The following is an 18,173-nucleotide window of genomic DNA, read 5'->3' as shown; positions in this document are numbered from 1 at the left end:
CGAGGAAGAAGAGCCAGCGATGGTCTAATCCGAGGGGACTGCTGACGCTAGGAGCAGCCCCTGGATTCTGGATTCTCTTTGAAGTTAGAGCAAATAGAATTTGCTGATGCACTGGATGTGGGGCATGAGGAAGAGGAAAAACAGGGCCAACCCCAGTGTCCCTCTGCAGCTGAAGGATGGAGTCACCACTACTGGCATGGGGAAGCCTGCGTGTATTTGTTCTCTGTTGCTGCTGTAACAAATTACCAGAAACCTACTGGCTTAAAACAACACGAATTTATTCTTCATAGAACAGAAGTCCGAAATCTAAAACCAAGGCGTTGGCAGGGGTATATTCCTTCTGGAGGTTTCAAAGGAGAATCCATTACCTTATCTTTTCTAATTTCTAGAAGCCAACTATGTTCCTTGGCTCCTGGTCTCTTCTAGATCTTCAAAGCCCATCATTCCAACCTCTAATTCTATTGTCACCTGAGACTTCAGGTACGGAGTGCAGAAGAGAGGTTGCTATTTAAAAATGAGTTTGGCAGTTTTCGTGATTTATCTAGAGCCCAGTGACAATGATACTGGAGCGTGTGATGAGAAGTTTGAGGCCTGAGCCCTAGAATATCCCCGTGGTTGGCAATTGGAGAGATGAGGAGGAGGCACAAAGTGACAAGACAGAAGGAAGCAGCAGCACAGAATAATGGTGGTCCAGAGACCACTGAGAGGTCACGATGGGGCTAAGCAGAGCCCACTGGCTTTGACTGAGCTTGACAAAAGCAGCTTGGGAAATAATGGTCTGATTAAAATGGAGTTGAGAGACGGGGGTAGGATAGGAGACATGGGTACAGACAACCTCTGGATAGTTTTGTTGGAAAGAGGAGCAAAGAGATGGGGCAGTAGCTGGAGGCCGTAACTAAGAGGTCATCAAGCTGGGTCTTCCAGGGCAGCCCTGGCTCCAGAGCTGGCTGGGTCAAATCTGTGGGTGCTACTATGGTTTGGGGTTCCCAGTTGTTAAAGGCTGTTTCCTAGTCCAGGGCACTACTGGAAAGTGGTGGGACCTCTAAGAAATGGGACTTGATAGAAGGTCCTCCGGTCATTAGGAGCAGGCCCTTGGAGGGATATTGGGACCCCGGGCTCCTCTTCTTCCTTTCTTTCATGTCCTGGCCATGAGGAGCTGTCTTGCTACATGCTGCTGCCCCATCGGGCTGCTTTTCTCAGGCCCCAAAGCACCAGAGCCAACCAATCATAGACTGAAACCTCCCAAACTGTGAGCCTAAGTAAATCTTTTCTCTTTATAAGCTGCTTATCTCAGGCATTTGTCACAGTAACAGAAAGCTAACTAACAGGTGGATACAAAGGGCTCACTTGAAGGTTAGAGATTAGGGGCTTATGAGGAGGAGGCTTAGCAAGGCCTGGTGTGATGAGTAGAGGGGAGAAGAGAAAAGGAGATGAACTTCTCTTTGTCCAATGAATGTCTCCCTACAGATTTTTATTTTATTCTATTTTGAAACCACATCTTCTAAGGTTGCCCATGCTGGGTTTGAAGCCCTGGGCTCAAGTGATCCTCCCACCTAGCCTCCAGAGCGCCTGGGACTGCAGGCACACACCCCTGCACCTGGCACTAGTGAAGATTTTTAATGTGAAAAATCTCCTCCAAATATAACTGTGTTGTGAGAATTTCTGTGAATCAGTTTTTCCAAAAAACAGGGCATAATTACACTTTTAGGTCACTCTATCTAATACAAAGCTAACTATAATTATATAACATTTTCTTCAAAGCATCATAAGCTTTTTTTTTTTTTTTTTTTAACTGAGGCCATCAGAACCTAACTGTGAGATAAGAGAATGACATGTCATTTTCAAAAGCTAAACCACGAAGCAGGAAAGTTGTTTTCCAGATGTCACTGAATAAATGCCCAGCTGAACCTGGCCATGAAGCAAAGGAGTGGGGACCCAGGGCCACAAGGCCAGGCGCTCTCAGGACCCAAGGGAAATACACATCAGGACACATCAGCAACAGTTTCAAGGTTTCAGAGAGGGCTTCGAGAAATTAAAAAGGCTACACGGTGGCACACGCCTATAATCGCAGTGGCCCAAGAAGCTGAGGCAGGAGAATCATAAGTTCAAAGCCACCTTCAGCAATGTAGCTTAGCAAGCTTAGGCCCTAAGCAATTCAGTGAGATCCTGTCTCTAAATAAAATATTTTAAAAAGGGTTGGGGATGTGGCCCAGTGGTTAAGCACCGTTGGGTTCAATCCCTGGTACAAAAAATAATACTAATAATAATAATATAAGCATCTCAATGAAGAAGGTGCTATTGAAGCCATTACAAATACTTCATGAGCCAGGCCAATAGCGTGGCAAAGCTCAAAAGTAATATAAGATTCCGGACCCTTCCAGGTCCGCTGTGATGAAGGTCTCTAATGTGTCAGCCTGTCCTTCTCTGGGCGTCTGATCACCATCCTCAGAGACACCATGCCTGAAAGCCTATGTGAACTAGCAAATCTCCCCAGACCACGTGGTCTCCATTCCTCTCCCTGGGCTATTTTTCTCCATGATCTCCTCTGACATTTCTCTACGCTTGCTTGTCTGTGGACTGACCTCCTCTGTCCCATGAGGGCAGAGAACCTGTTTTATTCACTGCTGTATCTCCAGAATGTGGACGAATGCCTGATGAGGACTGGAGGCTTGATCCTGATTGCTGAACGAGAGAGCGAATGAGCCTGTCAGTCAATGTCAGGGCACAGGGAGGGCAGGTTGCCAGGGTACACACTTGGCCCTTGCAGCCCACCCTGCGCTCCCGTGTCTCCAGATAAGAAGCAGCTCCTGCCTCGGCCTGACAGCCTTTCCTTTCTCTTTCTGGAACTCAGATGTGGTCTCCTAGTGCCTCTTTTGTTTTCTGGGTTTGGTGCCCCTGCTGTCCCCACTCTCCTCTCACTTTGTCCCAGCTCTGACTTTCTGGTCCCTCTTGGATTAAGGCAATCTCATAGCAAGCATCCTGTCCACACGCTGCAGCCTCCAGCTGCTCTCCTTTGGCTCTGCTGCCCACGGGAGCCTCAGTCCCTAGCTTTACAGGTCAGAGCATGTCAGTAGCGCCATATGCAATTCCCGGACAGATGCTCTCCGGCTTGTCATTCATCCTGGGGGAAAGGTTGTCAGAGAACTCCTCACTCTTCACACTAAACGCAGGAGTCCCTGGGCATCTGTGTGGGACTGATTCCGGGACCCCTAGGGATACCCAAACCCAAGGATGCTTAAGTTGCTTCTATGAATGGTGTTGCATTTGCAGAAAGCATTTCTAGATTACTCGTAATACCTCACGCAATGTAAATGTTATGGAAATAGCTGTTATACTGCATTGTTCAGGGAGTTAGGACACAAGTCTGTACCTGCTCAGTACAGGTGCAAAATTTTTTCAATAGTCTCAATTCATGGTTGTTTGAATCTTCAGATGCAGAATCCACAGTTACGGAAACCACCTGGAGTGATCACCAAAGGTTTCCTGCAGATAAATGTCCAAATAATCATTTCTCTTCGAGAAGCGCTTTTGATATGTTAGAGATGGTTCCCCAAACTCCCCCGTACTTCCTGGAGACCGTTCTGTGTAGGATTTTAGCTGCCATATTTCAGTGAAGTTCTGATCAAAGCACCAGCAGAGGATGAGGGACGGGAAGCCTTCAGAAGGGTCCACGTGGTGTAGGAGCTCAGGATTCAACTGCAAAGGGAATGGAGAGGATCGGACTCAGGGCGCCACGCTCCGAGGCTGTTCTGACAACACTGTTTCCTTTGCCATGATCAAGACAAGACGCGCCTTCCTAAGACTGCCCGCTCCAGGATCACGCCAGGTGCCAGCTCTCCCGCGCCTGCTGGAGGCCTGCCAGGTTGCCCTCTGCCCCGAGGCAGCCGTGACGGTACCCCTTGGCCAGTCCTGGCCACAGACTTCCCTGGGCTTTGGATTTGACATCCTGGGGCAGCTTCCTGGAATGCCCACGAGCTACAGCCCGCCTACCTACCACCAGGACCGCAATCACAGTGCTTCTTGTCACTCCAGGTGCTGGGCTGGTCCTTTGCTGTAGCATCATTTGTTTACACCTCGACAGCAATGCCACCTGCAAATACAAAGTGCAGCAAAGATGTCCTTGCAGTCACTGAGGAATTGAGGAGTCCCACCTGGCCTCTGTGGCTACCTTCCCATTGAAGACCCCAGAAGTCCGTTCCTAACATCCTCCAGTACAGTGCCACCAAGTCCCAAGTCACTTAGTCAGCACTGGACATTGTTTTAGGTGGCATTGGTCTGAGGATACAATCTCTCTCTCTCTAACCTCCTGCATGCTAAGCACACATTGTACCACTGAGCTACATCCCCAGCCCCTCTCTTCCTTCCTGTATCTCCAGCATACAACATGGTGCTTGGCACAGAGACACCTGATCAACATTGGTTGGATGACTGAATTCATGAATGAGTGAAATTTTAAGATGCTCTCTGGCAACAGACAAGGCCGCAACTTTCAAGCGGAGTGACTTCAGGAGATGTGCAGGCCTCTCGGGGCCTTGGGAGCCGGTGTGCACGCGAGTTGGAGGATGGTGCTCCCCTGGAGGTTGCGTTCAACCGGATGGGCCAACACACTGGGCGCCCGCACCTGGTGCGAGCTCAGTACAATGGCAGTCTTCTTTCACAGTCTCACTTTCCACCTGTCTTCCTTGATCACAAATTCAGGATCCAAATCGAAGGAACTACTATCTTTTGTATGTCTGGCACACCATAGTCTGATATGATGTAATTATTCACTTTTAGTTTCTGTAGGCACATGCTTCTTGATGAAAAATGGAATTTAGCTGTTGGATAGAACTTGACGTAGGTGGCGCCATTTTGAAACATGTTCTTCACCTTAGAATTAACCCTAACCCTAACTCTAACTCCTTCATCATAAGGAAGGAAATTGTTATCTGGGACTGACATCCTGAAACACCTAGTTCTTTATGAAGATGACACCATAAGGCACTTCCCTGACAACCCCTTAGCAACGGCCTAATCCCCCTCCCTCATTCCTAATACCTACCCCAGGCTGAAAGTGGAAGACAGGTCTGGGTCTACACGGGGCCTCCCTCCTCAGGTTTGTCCTGAATAAACCTGAGTTACTGCTGAGCTGCTTCTCCTTTACATTTATCAGTAATAAAGTACTTTCTTTTTTATAATTTATTCATTTGTTAGTTTGTTTGGGTACCAGGGATGGAACCACTGAGCTCCATCCCCAGCTCTTTTCATTTTTCAACTTTGAGACAGGGTCTCCTTAAATTTGCTGAGGACCTTGCTAAATTGTTGAGGCTGGCCTCTAAAACTTATGATCCTCCTACTTCAGCCTCTGAAAGTTGCTGGGATTGCAGACATATACCACGACACTCAGCTATAGTTTCAATTTTTGTGTGCATTGTGCACGGAACCCAAGGCCTTGTGCTCACTGAGCATGCACTCTACCACTGAGCTACATCTCCAACCTATAAAGTACTCTCTTATTGAAAACTTGATAATTGCTTGCCTGTAAACTAGTGCTATCCAATTGAGAAAGATCTGATAAACAAATTCACATCAAAATGCTAATGAATGATACTTGTACTTTAAGAAGTAGTGCTAGCGGCTGGGGCTGGGGCTCAGTGGTAGAGGGCTTGCCTAATACATGTGAGGCCCTGGGTTCGATCCTTTTAGCACCACATCAAAATAAAAGTATTGTGTCCACCTACAACTAATATATATACATATATATGTGTATATGTATATATATATAAATTGATACAAAATATTTTTTTTTAAAAAAAGAAGTAGTGCTGGGACTAGGAAATGGAAATGTGTGTGTTTAGCATCCACGAGGCCCTGGGTTTAATCCCCGGCTGGGAGGAGCAGGGAGTAGTGCTAATGGTGGAACTTCAGGTAGACAAGTATAAACTGTAGGGAAATATTTTCCTAGGGCTTTGCTGTTGATAAATGACCCACGGACAAGTAGCACTGAGTTGGGACTGGTTAGAAATGCAGAATCTCAGGCCCCGCTCAGACCTACTATTCAAACTCTGCAATATAACAAAATCCCTATATTACTGAAAGCTCAGTTCTTGTCCCTGCTGCCAATCCAATAACAAGAACATGGTTTTGAGAAAAAGAAAAAAACAAATTTTATTGCTTTGCTAGCAAAGGAGAAGCTTAGGGGAGGCTGTGATTGTGCCCATCAGCAGCAATAGGGGCTTTTAAAGAAGTGACTCAAAGGCTACGTTCCACGAATTCTCCAACTGGATTTGTAATTCACTTGTTAATTTGGGAGGCAGACGTTTCCGAGACCTTCCAGTACCGTCCTCAAGTCTGAATGACTTTGTTCCTGTGGTGGGTGTATGCTCAAGTGCAGACAACTGCCTAGGATGATCTATAGAACCAAGAGATATTGAAACTGTCTATTTCGTCTGCATGGAAAACATGCTGTTGGAAACTAGAGAGGCTGCCAGACGCGGTGGCACATGCCTGCCATCCCACCGACTCGGGAGGCTGAGGTAGGAGGATCATAAGTTCAAAGACAGCCTCGGCAACTTACTGAGGCCCCAAGCAACTCAGTGAGACCCTGTCTCAAAATAAAAATAAAAAGGGCCGGGGATGTGGCTCAGAGGTTGAGCACCCCTGAGTTCAAGCCCTGGTACCAAAAAGAAAAAAGAATAAAAGAAATTAGGGAGACCGTGTGTCTATGGGGGCAGGTGAAATTCCCGTAGGCATAGCACCTGTTTTTCTCTTGCTAGCTTTCTCCTCTGCTCCCACCTGATCTACTCGAGCTTGCTAAGATCGCCAACCCTTCCTCGCCTCCAGGAGCCCCTTGCTAAGCTGCCCCACAGAAACACACCTCTGCTGAGCGTCACCAGTGGTGAATATCAGGAGCCTGTTTGTCTATTTTTACATTTGTATGGCTCATTTCTAAGAAAGACGACTTAGGATAAATCTGCTGCTCTTGGCTCCATTTTCATAATAAAGGAAGGAAACTCAGTGGCTGCCATTCTAATGACTCCCATTTCAATTCAAAAGAATTAAGCTGGGAGCTGGGGAGATAGCTCAGCTGGTAGAGTGCTTGCCTGGCAGGCACAAGGCCCTGGGTTCAATCTCCAGCACCACAAAAAAAAAAAAAAAAAAAAAAAAAAAAACCACACAAGCTCCAACCAAGCCTACACCAACTGGTTGATCTTTGTTTTTGTTTTCCTTTCTGGGGCTGGAGATCAAACTCGGGTCCTGGTAAATAAACTCAACCACTGACCCACATCCCCGGCCCCTGAACTGGTTATTCGTATTGGGAAGCAATACATTCCTATAGCTTGTCCATTTTATATGCAAGCATAGTGATACTGAGATAGGGATTTAGATAAAGAGAGAGAAATACTGAATCTTAAAGGAAATGGCCACGAGCCATTGTGATACAGAAAGTATGGCAGTAAATCATGAGCGCCATGCCCTTGGCCCATGCCCTTGGCCCGTGTCCTTATAAAGTGAGGGAAATACACCAGCCCAGGAAAACTGGCGCAAAGCTGTGCAGCTCCACCTGGCTCCACCCCCTGTCCCGCCCCTATACAGACCTTCTATAAATATAGGGCCCACGAGCCCAAAGTAGGGCTGCTTCTCACTCTCCAGACAGCCCGCGTTCTTCTTGAATGTGGATCTACTTTCCTAAATAAACCTCTGTCTACGCCTTTGTCTGGTTCGTGCCAAAATTCTTTTGCCAAAATTCTTTTCCATCATGTATGCCAAGAACCCCGCTGATCCTGACTTGAGTCCCCCGACGTCCTCTGGGAACTCCTCAGACCCTCTCCAGAGACATCTCTTTTCCTGGGACATCTCAAACTGTCGGTCTTCCTCACCTCTACATCCATGAGAAGACAGAAGAAGTCAAATTACTAGGATTAGATACCATTCTACAACAGCAAAAACAAACTATTTTTGTTTAAAGTAAACCAGGGTAGTAAATTATGCCTGAGAAAAATAAACACAAATCTTCTCTGGAAAATACACTTTAAATCCAGGCCTCAACAAATTACCAGAGAATGATTTCCAAAGAATATGAGCTCGCAATAAAAATATCTCAGAAAACACCAGCTATTGTGTGTAAAGTTTGAAAACCCTGAATAATATTCTTTTAACAAAAACATTGATCTATAGATTCAATGTGATCCTTATTGAAACCTCTTTTTGAAGAAACTGACAAGCTGCTTCTAAAATCGATTTGGAATTGCAAAGGACATAGAAGAGCCGAGACTTTTTGAAAAAGAAGGACAAAGTTGAAGGAATTGCACTAGCTGATTTTAATACTAATTGTAAAGCTATAGGACTGTAACTTCGTACCATATCAAAAGAGTGAACCAGAGCTGAGGTCAGCGATGCTCACCTCTAGTCCCAGCGGTTCACAGGAGGCTGAGGCAGGAAGATTGCAAGTTCAAGGCTAGCCTCAGCAATTTAGTGAGACACTCAGCAACTTAGTGAAACCCTGTTTCAAAATGAAAAAAAAAAAAGGGCTGGGGATGTAGCTCGGGGGTAAAGCACCTTTGGGTTCAATCCCCATTACCAAATAAAAACATAAATAAATAGATAAATTAAGTCATTCTAACCATATGACCCAGCAATTCCACTTCTAGTTATTTGCTCACTTCTAGTTATTTGCTCAAAAGAAATGAACACATGGGGATGTGAAGACTTGATCGCAAATGCTTACAGCATCTTTATTTACTATAGCAAACATGAAGCAGAAAATAACCAAAATATCTACCAACAAGTGAATAGACAATAATGATAAATTTATATATTTATATACTGGAATGCGGCTGAGCAGTAAAAAGCGATGAAATGACAGGGCACGGTGGCACACTCTTGTAATCTCAGTGACTCCAGAGGCTGAGGCAGGAGGATCACGAGTTCAAGACTAGCCTCAGCAACTTAGCGAGGCCCTAAACAACTTATTGAGACCCTGTCTCAAAATAAAACGTAAAAAGGGCTGGGGATGTGGCTCAATGGTTAAGCACACCTGTGTTCAAGCCCTGGTACCAAAAAAAGCCACGAACTACTGGTATACACAACATGGATGAATTTCAAACACATCATGCTAGGTGAAAAAAACGGAACACCAAAGGATATACATTGTACAAACCCATTTACATGACATTCTAGAGAAGGGAAAAATAGCCTCTATGGGAATCAGTGGTTGCCTGGAATCAGAGGATGTTTCGCAATGACAGAAATGTTCTACATCTTGATCATGACGGTGATTACACAGAAGTCTGTTTGTCAGAATCCAACAACTATATTCTCACAATGCGGCATTTTATTGTATGTAAGTCACACCTCGCTGATGATGATGTCACAAAAATGAAAGACAGTATTGAAAATAGAAGGCTGAAAAAGAACCAAGTACAGAGTCTAGAAATGAAAGATATAATTAGTTAAAACATGTGTGGAAGACCCGTGGATGTTAGATGCTCCTAGAAGATAAAAATGGCGCCATGAATTTGCAGGTAAATGGGTGGAACTGGAGAAGATCATGCTAAGTGAAATAAGCCAATCCCAAATAACCAAAGGCCGGATGCTCTCTCTGATTAGTGGATGCTGATCCATAGAGGGGTTTGGGGAGGGAAGAATGAAGGGACTTGTGATCGTACAGAGGGGAGTGAGGGGAGAGATGGGGTGGGTGGGGATGGGAAAGACGTTAGACTGAGACAGACATTATTACCCTACATATATGTGTGAGCAATTTTTAAAAAAATATTTATCACTGTCAAAAATAAGTTAATGACAAAAAATTAATAAAAGTTAAAAAAGATGGCCCCATGAAGTGGAAAAGAGCTGGAATTCAAAACCAAGTTGTAGCTCCCGCTCTGCTAGCAGGTGGCCTGGTCATGTCACTTCACAGGAGGGAGATGGACTGATTTGCATCCAAGGTCATTGTACAGTGAGAGATTAGAACTGGAAAGACCCATAGATCAGGTCACGGTATACTTTAAAGAAATGACCGCTATGAACAATCTTTGTATTCATGATGCCAATGATTCATCTTAAAGAAATCATGCCAATTGTTTTCAATGGACTAAAAACTCATGGTTTACCATCAGGTCTCCCCCACCCCTACTTAACCTTTCCCTCCCTTTTTTCTGATTTTTTTTCTTTTTAATTTGTTTGTCTGTTTGTTTTTATTCCCCCTTGTAACTCAGAAGTCTGTCCCAAGACTCATAAGAACTCCAGCAGAGGTCACGGTGACCTCCTTCCCAACAGCCAGTTCCAAAGCACCCTCACCTCCATCTTTCCTGGTTCCTGGCTGAACGCAACACTGTCAACGCCTCCGGTCTCCTGGGACTTGTGAGTCCTCCCCTCTGAGATGCCACTCCATCGCATCCCCCAGAAGCCCCATCTCGGCCTCCGTTTTTCTGTTATCCCTCTCAGTGGTCAGCAAGCACTTCCTGAAAAGGATCAGACAGTAAATGTTAGGGCTTTTGGGCCCTGGCTCCCGTCTACAGATAGATCCTTCTTCGATTGTGTGTTTGTGCACGTTGCTTGAAACCCTTGGGAATGTGGCAACACTCTGACCGTCCAGGCGTGTGCTTCCGGTCTTCCGTGGCCCTCCCTTCTCACTCCTCTGGGCACTTCACCCACCTGGAACCCAACAGCCTAAAAAGCAATGTCGTTTTCAGTTCCATCTTTCCATGAGAGGGTTGTTAAGGAAGCCCCTTTTTTTTCATTCTAACAAAAATCTTAGTTGTACAAAATAAATCATTCATGAAATAACAAATGTTGATGATTTTTAAGCATATTTAGGGATTCTCCTCTCATACCCAAGAGAAAAAAAGTCAGGCAGAACCACAAGATGTGATTTTTTTTTTTTTTTTTCTTTTTTGGTACCATGGACTGAACCCACGGGCACTTAACCACTGACCCACATCCCCAGCCCTTTTTATTTTTTATTTTGAGACAGGGTCTCGCTAAAGGTCTCACTGAGTTCATGAGGCTGGCTTTGAACTTGTGATCCTCCTGCCTCAGCCTCCAGAGGTGCTGGGATTACAGGTGTGTGCCACATTCCTGGCTTTTTTTTTTGTTTTGTTTTTTTGAGACTGGGTCTCACTGTGTTAAGTATTCTTTCTGCCTTGGGGTCCCAAGCAGCTGGGAGAAGAGCCAGGCACTACCACAACACCTGGCAGATGTGATTTTTTTTTTTTTAATCAAAGAGTCTGATGATCTAAGGTGTTGATGGACCATTTAGCATTATCTATTAAAATGCAAAATGCACATAGCATGTCACGGGCCCATTTCTAGATGGTTCTGTGGAAGAAGGCAGGATGGACAACGTACACACAATAGAGTGGTTGGAGTTGCTGTCAGGGCAGCGCTGGAGCGCTGTGCCTCATGGGTGAGGGGAAACTTTGCATTCTTTTGTATTGTTAAATATTTTTCTCATGCACAGTGTTTTTACTGCCCCCAAAATTGTTAACATCCATGGATAGATAGGTGGATAGATAAGATACACAGATGGATAGACAGAAATAGATACTGAATATCTCATAAACAAAAAGAGTGGACTAGTCAAAGTCAAAGGGACCTTAAACGCTGAGTAATCCAACACCTTCATTGGCTGATGAGGAAACGGCCCAAGCTGTTGCCTGTTGGTCCCAAGATCATACGTTCACTGCCAGAACTGGAATTTGAATCCCAGCCTCCCAGCCTCCTACCTCCAGGTCTAGCACGGATCCCTCCACATCATGCTCCCTGTCTTAGAAGATGCATCTCAATCACCGTAGAGCTTTAAATGTAGCTTCCATATTGCCATAACTCAGTCATGTATACATAGGTGAGACACATGCTAAGGAGTGATTAAATGTATGGGGTCTAGCTGAACACAGTGGTGCCCGCCTGTAATCCCAGCGGCTTGGGAGGCTGAGGCAGGAGGATTGCAAGTTCAAAGCCAGCCTCAGCAAAAGCCAGGTGCTAAGCAACTCAGTGAAACTCTAAAAATAAAATATAGAAAGGGCTGGGATGTGACTCAGGGGTAGAGCACTTGCCTCGCACGTGTGAGGCATTGGGTTTGATCCTCAGCACCACAGAATACAGTTATTATGTCCATCTGCAACTAAATACATTTTTTTTAAAGAAAAGAGCTAGGGGTGTGGCTTCGTAGTGAAGTCCCCTGGGTTCAATCCCTGGTTCCGAAAAAAGAAAAGAAAAAAAAAAACGCGCGGGGTCTGGAGTCAGACAGGAGGCCACCAGTCCTTACTGTCGTCAGAACCAATGCCCAGAATTGGACTTTCTGATCACAAGCACATCTGGCTCTTCAATTTTCACAGCTACTGCCAATTTCCTCTGGAAACAAAGCAAGTTGCCTTGGGAATGACCTTTGACTCCTGCCCTCACAAAAACGGAATCTTGTGTTGCTTTACCACTGAACTACACCTCCAATTCTTTGAATTCTTATATGTTGAGAAAGGGTCTCGACTAAGTTGCCAAGGCTGACCCAGAAGTTGGAATCCTCCTGCCTCAGCCTCCGAGTCTCTGGGATTACAGGTGTCACCACCTCGCCCAGCAGTAGCAAGACATTTTATTAGTTATCACCCACTTACATTGCCACTACCCCCAGATTTGTTCCTCTGGTTCGCCTCTTTTCCTTTTGAGTTTTTCTTTTCTCTCCTGTTTACGTGCCTTTAGGATATGACGCCTTCGTCAAAATAGATGCTGTAAATATTTTATTCTGGCTGTCATATGTCCTTCAGCTTTTTAAAAATGTCTTTTACCATGTGGAAGTTTACATTTTACTCTAGAGTCAAATCTGTCCAGTGCTGGACTGGGGCGTAGCTCAGGGACAGAGCCCACCTTAGCACGTGTGAGGCCCTGGGATCCACCCACCCCCAGCACAAAAAAGAAAAAAAAAAATGGATCCAAAGAATTATGGTCAACGACTCCATAACAACCAAAAAATTACTTTCTAAGCGAGACACATAAAAATAGCAGGGTAAGGAGAAGGCAGAGACTTGCACGCAAGTCTGACTCTGGGTGTGCCAGGAACAAGCGTGTGACCCGGATGACTATCCAAAGTGCCGGCCTGGTTCTCCCCGCGGCGGCTTCTAGGTCTCAAGGTCAGGGGTGCTTCCGTGGGAAGAGGACAGCCAGCCATGAGGAGTGTTTTGTTGTTTCGTTTTGATACTTAATATCACCCTGAAAAATCCTGGCTTTTGGATTAAACCCAAGTCGGTTTTCCAGATGTGTCCTGACCTGTGTCCCCGCCCTCACACCAGCCTCATGGCACCTCCGTTTCTGTTCCCAGACTCTGTCCCCCACTGGCCCCTCTTCTCTCTCATTTGTAAGATGTTTACATAGGACTGTGTCTCTTCCTGTCACTTCCGCACCCCAGTGCCGAGGGGTGCTTTGTGTCTCTGGAAAATCATACATCAAAGACCTAAACCCCAGGACCGCAGAACGTGACCATATTTGGAAATAGGGTCACAGCAGATGTAATTAGTTAAATTAGGATGAGGTCATCCTGGAGAAGGGTGGGGCCCTCTTCGAGATGACCAGCACCCCTATAAAAAGGGGAGATTTCAATACAGGGAGAGGAAGCCAGGTAAAGACCCGAGTTATGCTGCCACAAGCCAAGAATGCCGTGGGTTGCTGGCAAACCACCAGAAGGAAGAGGGAGGCCAGGAACAGACTCGGGCTCACACCCATGAAAGGACCACCCTGCCCACACCTGGGTCTGGACCGTCCAGCCTCCAGACCTCTGAGACAACACACTTTCCATGTGTAAGCCACCTGGTATCTGGCACATTATTCAGGCAGCCCTAGCAAACTGATGTTCCCACCTCCCTGTCCCCTCTGAAGTCCCCTCACACATTACCTGGAGGCAGTTCCTGGCTCCCCAGTCTGGGCTGCTCATCCTTCCCAGGAGCTAACATGGCGTAACCCTGGCCCTTCCAAAGCTACTGGTGGGCCCTAGCTTGCCCCACCCCGTATCCTACTAAACTTTTAAGATGTGTCCACATCCCAAATTAAATATCATTTTATGGTGTACTTTTGAAAGAATTTGTTTTACAATGTTGTTTTGACTGTGAGTAATTATTTCAATCCGCAGTTGTTTAGATCAGCAATAATTCTGTAGACCTGAGATTGTAGGAAAGTGAAAAAATTCTCGTTTGCAAATCATTTTCAGATGTGGTGACTTTTATACCTACTAAGGGAACTCGCAAGTGGCTGACATTATGTCCCATTTTACAGACACTTAGTAAATATCTATTTGATAGTGTCATCTTCTTTTCATATTTCGGACATGATACATTTTTTTTTTCAAGCCTCAAATGGGTTCATAGTTGTGAGGAAAAGCTTGAGGGCATTAAGCTCCTCCTTGTGGCCCCTAAGGAATCTACCCCCAGCACCCTGAGCTGACCTGGTTTTGTTTTTGGTGGTGCTGGGTGTGGTAAGGCCCCACAGGAGTCTCGGGAAGCTCTACCCCAGAGCTCTGCTCCAGCCCTCTCCTGGGTGACGCTTTCTGTGTGACTGTCATTTCCTCCCGTTTTCTTACAAACTCGGGCATCCCTGAGGATCAGTCTCCACCTTACGGTGCCCAGCACAGCCTCTGCCCCGCAGCTGGTGTCCAGTAGACTCACTTCATCAGCAACTGAACAATCATGCACAAATTCCACCTTTAAAAATGACCAAGTGTGGGCTGGGGAGATAGCTCAGCTGGTAGAGTGCTCTCCTCGCGGACACAAGGCCCTGAGTTCGATCCCCAGTACCGCAAAAAAAGACCAAGGGTGGCAACAATTAATGTCTTACTTTAAAGAAGCAATGAAGAGTCGAAAATGAAGCAAAGAAAACCCCAGCACGTATTCCTGTTTACATCTGATGACATTTACAGCACAGCATCGTAAGAACAAAGCCACATTTTACGTGATGGAGACAAAAGCACAGCCATTTTGCTCTTCCTAAGGGAGAGGAGCGGGCGCTGATGTTGGTCAGTGAGTAGGCTACCTGGGCTTCTGTCTCCCTTGGACTTTCTCCTAGGCTGTGGCCCAAGGCAGTGCGCCTTGGATTGGGCCCAGTTAACGGTTCAGAATAAATACTAGAGAGTAAAGGCCAGGAAGGAGAAAAACTCTGACATCATGGTGGTGGAAGTGAGCGACCCCTGGAAAGAAGTTACTTGCAAAGCAGGGGAGGGTGAGGTGGCTCAGGACATGTTGCCTGTGCTTGCAAAGCCAGCAACCAGCAGGCAAGGAGGGGTCCTAAGTGCCACCAACAACAGTGTGGGCGTGGTGACAGCTGCATGACACTGTCATTATTCTCCCTAGGATACTTCAGAAGCTGGGATACAGAGGTGAAGCTGCCAGGCATGGTGGTTCAAGCCTACAATCCCAGTGACTCAGGGATCATAAAAGGTTTGGGGATATAGCTCAGAGGTAAAGCACCCCTGGGTTCCACCCAGTGCCAAAATAAATAAATAAAAATAAAAATGAGGTGAAGCTGAGGCTAAGGTGAAGGTCTCACCAGGAGTGACTGCCAAGCTGGGATTTGGCATTTGTGTGGCCGGAGCTCCTCTGCTAACTGCCAGCACCATTCAGGCCAGTGGAGTTCGTGCATCTAGCTTTAGAGCGTATTATTTAGAAGTTGCTTTCTTGGTTTTTTGTTCTGCTTTGTTTTTGACACTGGGAATAGAACCCGGGGATTATAAGAACATTACAAGCTTCACCACAGTTAGTCCGTAGCACTAATTGGCTAAATGTAGTTTAATGTCCTGGTGTCACCAAAGGGGGTCTGAGGAGGCCCCAGAGAGAGAGGAACCACAACTCAGAAACAGGGGTCCCGGACAAAGGCCGGAGAAAAGCATTTCTAGACAAGTCAGATATGGAGACACAGAGGTTTGTCTGGGAAAGTCAGGAGCACATTCAAGGGAGAATGTGGGCCAAGTGAGAGGGAGAGATGCTTGTGGCGTCCCCTGGTACATGGGGATGACATCAGACTGGTGACCACAAGGTGGTTTACGGTAGTCTGGTCACTCCCTGGATCCTTAGGTTGACACCTTCTCCATTGTCTGATCAATAGATAACATTGGCAAAGTGCCCTAGATCATTGGTTTCTGGGAAGTACCCTGTGTTATAGGTTTTGTTATCTCTGCCTAACAGATTCTAAAAATACATTTATTAGTGGACCAATTAACAGTGCACAGGGCAATTTTCCTAAGTGGGTAAATTGCCAGTAACTTTAAAAAGATTGTGTGTGAAGGTGAACCCAGAGGCCCACGCCTATAATCCCAGTAGCTCTGGAGGCTGAGGCAGGAGGATCTCAAGTTCAAAGCCAGCCCCAGCAACTTAGCAAGACCCTGTCTCAAAAAATAAAAAGGGCTGGGAATGTGGCTCAGTGGTTAAGTGCCCCTGGATTCAATCCCCAGTACCCCCTCAATATATATATATATATATATATATATATATATATATATATATAAATCAGACTTCATCATATTCCAAATGAATGTATTACACTTCAGAATTGAGTTCAACTTCGTAAGGTGTAAACAAAGCAGGGAACTCTAGGCAGGAACTTCAAGAGTAAAATATTTCTAACTTTCTCTCTCTCTCTCTCTCTCTCTCTCTTTTGATACAGAGCTGGGGTTGCACATGCTCTGTCCCTGAGCCATGTCCCCAACCCTAAAACATCTCTCAGCTCTGACCTAGTAACTCTCAAGCCAATGATAACAGTATATAAACCTGGCTCACACGGGCCATGCGTGAGGCCTGGGTTTCATCCCCAGAATGGCAATAAATAAATAGGTTCACAACCAATTTAACACAGATTTTTTCTTTTTTTCTTTCTTTTTTGGTCTAGTTTCTAGAATTCAGTTCCCTTAAAGAAAAAAATACAGCAAATTCCAAGCACATTTTTGTGTGTGTATATTAACACTTGTTATTACATTGTGCTGCATAATGTTTAATTCTTGCCTTCTCAGACTTTAATGTGTACTAGAATCAACGGGGGTTCTTGTTACCCCTCAGATTCTTATTCTGAGACTGAGGCGGGGCCAGAGAATCTGTGTATCTAAAAGGCTCCCAGGGACGCCCAGGCTGGGGGTGTGGAATTAACTTTGTGGTCCAAGCTCCATGGAAAGTCTGTCGCCTACCAGATCTGGGTCCTGAGACAAGGTACTGAGCCCCTCAGTGGCTTTAATTTCCTCATCTGTGAAATGGAATGATGATAATAGGGTTTATGTCATGAGATTAGATTAGTTAATACATGTAAAGCAATTCAAGCAGAAAAAAATGGGTATCATGCCACACATATGGTTGCAAATTGCTTTTTTTTTTTTTTTTAATTTAGCAATATATCCTGGGCATCTTTCCATGTCTGTAGAATAAAATCTACCCCATTTCCGCTAACAGTTACATAGTATTTGACGATGGGATGTATCTTGATTTGCTTCATTCAGATGGATTTTATTTTTCCTTTTTTTAAAATTGTGGTTTAAAAAAAGCATAGCATAAAAATTTACCCTTTTAACCATTTTTAGGTGTACAGATCGGTGGCATTAAGGACATTCATACTGCTCTGCAGCTGATGGCCCCATCCATCTCCAGAACTTTGTCCAAACAGAAACCTCATGCAAACGACTCCCCATCACCCCAGCCCCTGGTAACTCCGTTCTATTTTCCAGCTCTCTGAATTGGCCTCTCCAGGTCCCTCCAGTGAGTGGGATCACAGAGATTATCCTTTTGTTCCTTCAGTGGATTCTGAAGGACACGCTTCCTCTAGTAGTTCCTCACGTAGAATCTGAACTCTGAATCGTGAAATCTCAGAGGAGCTGGCTGTTGTCCTGCTCTGTGGCCGAGGAAGGAATCAGGTCCAAGCTGATCTGTGACAAACAATCTCTGCAGGCTTTTGACTCTGAAGCTAATAAAAACAATGGTCACTTTAATTCCCTGAGCACCTACTTTAGGCCAGCACTGTACTGGCTGTATAGCACAGAGCTCTGCGAGGTTTGAAAAATGACCCCCATTTTGTGGACTCAGAAACTGAAGATCAGCAAGGCATGGTGGCACATGCCTGTAATCCCAGCAGTTTGGGAGGCTGAGGCAGGAGGATTGCAAGTTCAAAGCCAGCCTTAGCAACCTAGCAAGGCCCTAAGCAACTTAGCAATGTATCTCAAAATAAAAATACCAAAAGGG

The 18,173-nt window shown here is 45.5% G+C and overlaps 1 long non-coding RNA gene across 1 annotated transcript in view; it reads right to left on the bottom strand.

The window, feature by feature from the left end:
* Positions 1 to 2,312: 2,312 nt before the first annotated feature.
* LOC306665640 overlaps positions 2,313 to 18,173 on the bottom strand; it is a 34,019-nt gene continuing 18,158 nt past the window's right edge. Inside the window, exons 2-3 of the long non-coding RNA XR_013765099.1 lie at positions 10,279 to 10,442; positions 2,313 to 4,090 (exon numbers count right to left, since the gene is read on the bottom strand). This is a non-coding gene — a long non-coding RNA (uncharacterized lncRNA). The remainder of the gene's footprint in view (positions 4,091 to 10,278; positions 10,443 to 18,173) is intronic.

Source organism: Sciurus vulgaris (genome assembly GCF_902686455.1).
Source record: "Sciurus vulgaris genome assembly, chromosome: 7".
Classification (NCBI taxonomy): domain Eukaryota; kingdom Metazoa; phylum Chordata; class Mammalia; order Rodentia; family Sciuridae; genus Sciurus; species Sciurus vulgaris.
The sequence above is the reverse complement of the archived record's forward strand: the minus strand, read 5'-3'. Positions and strand labels throughout refer to the sequence as shown.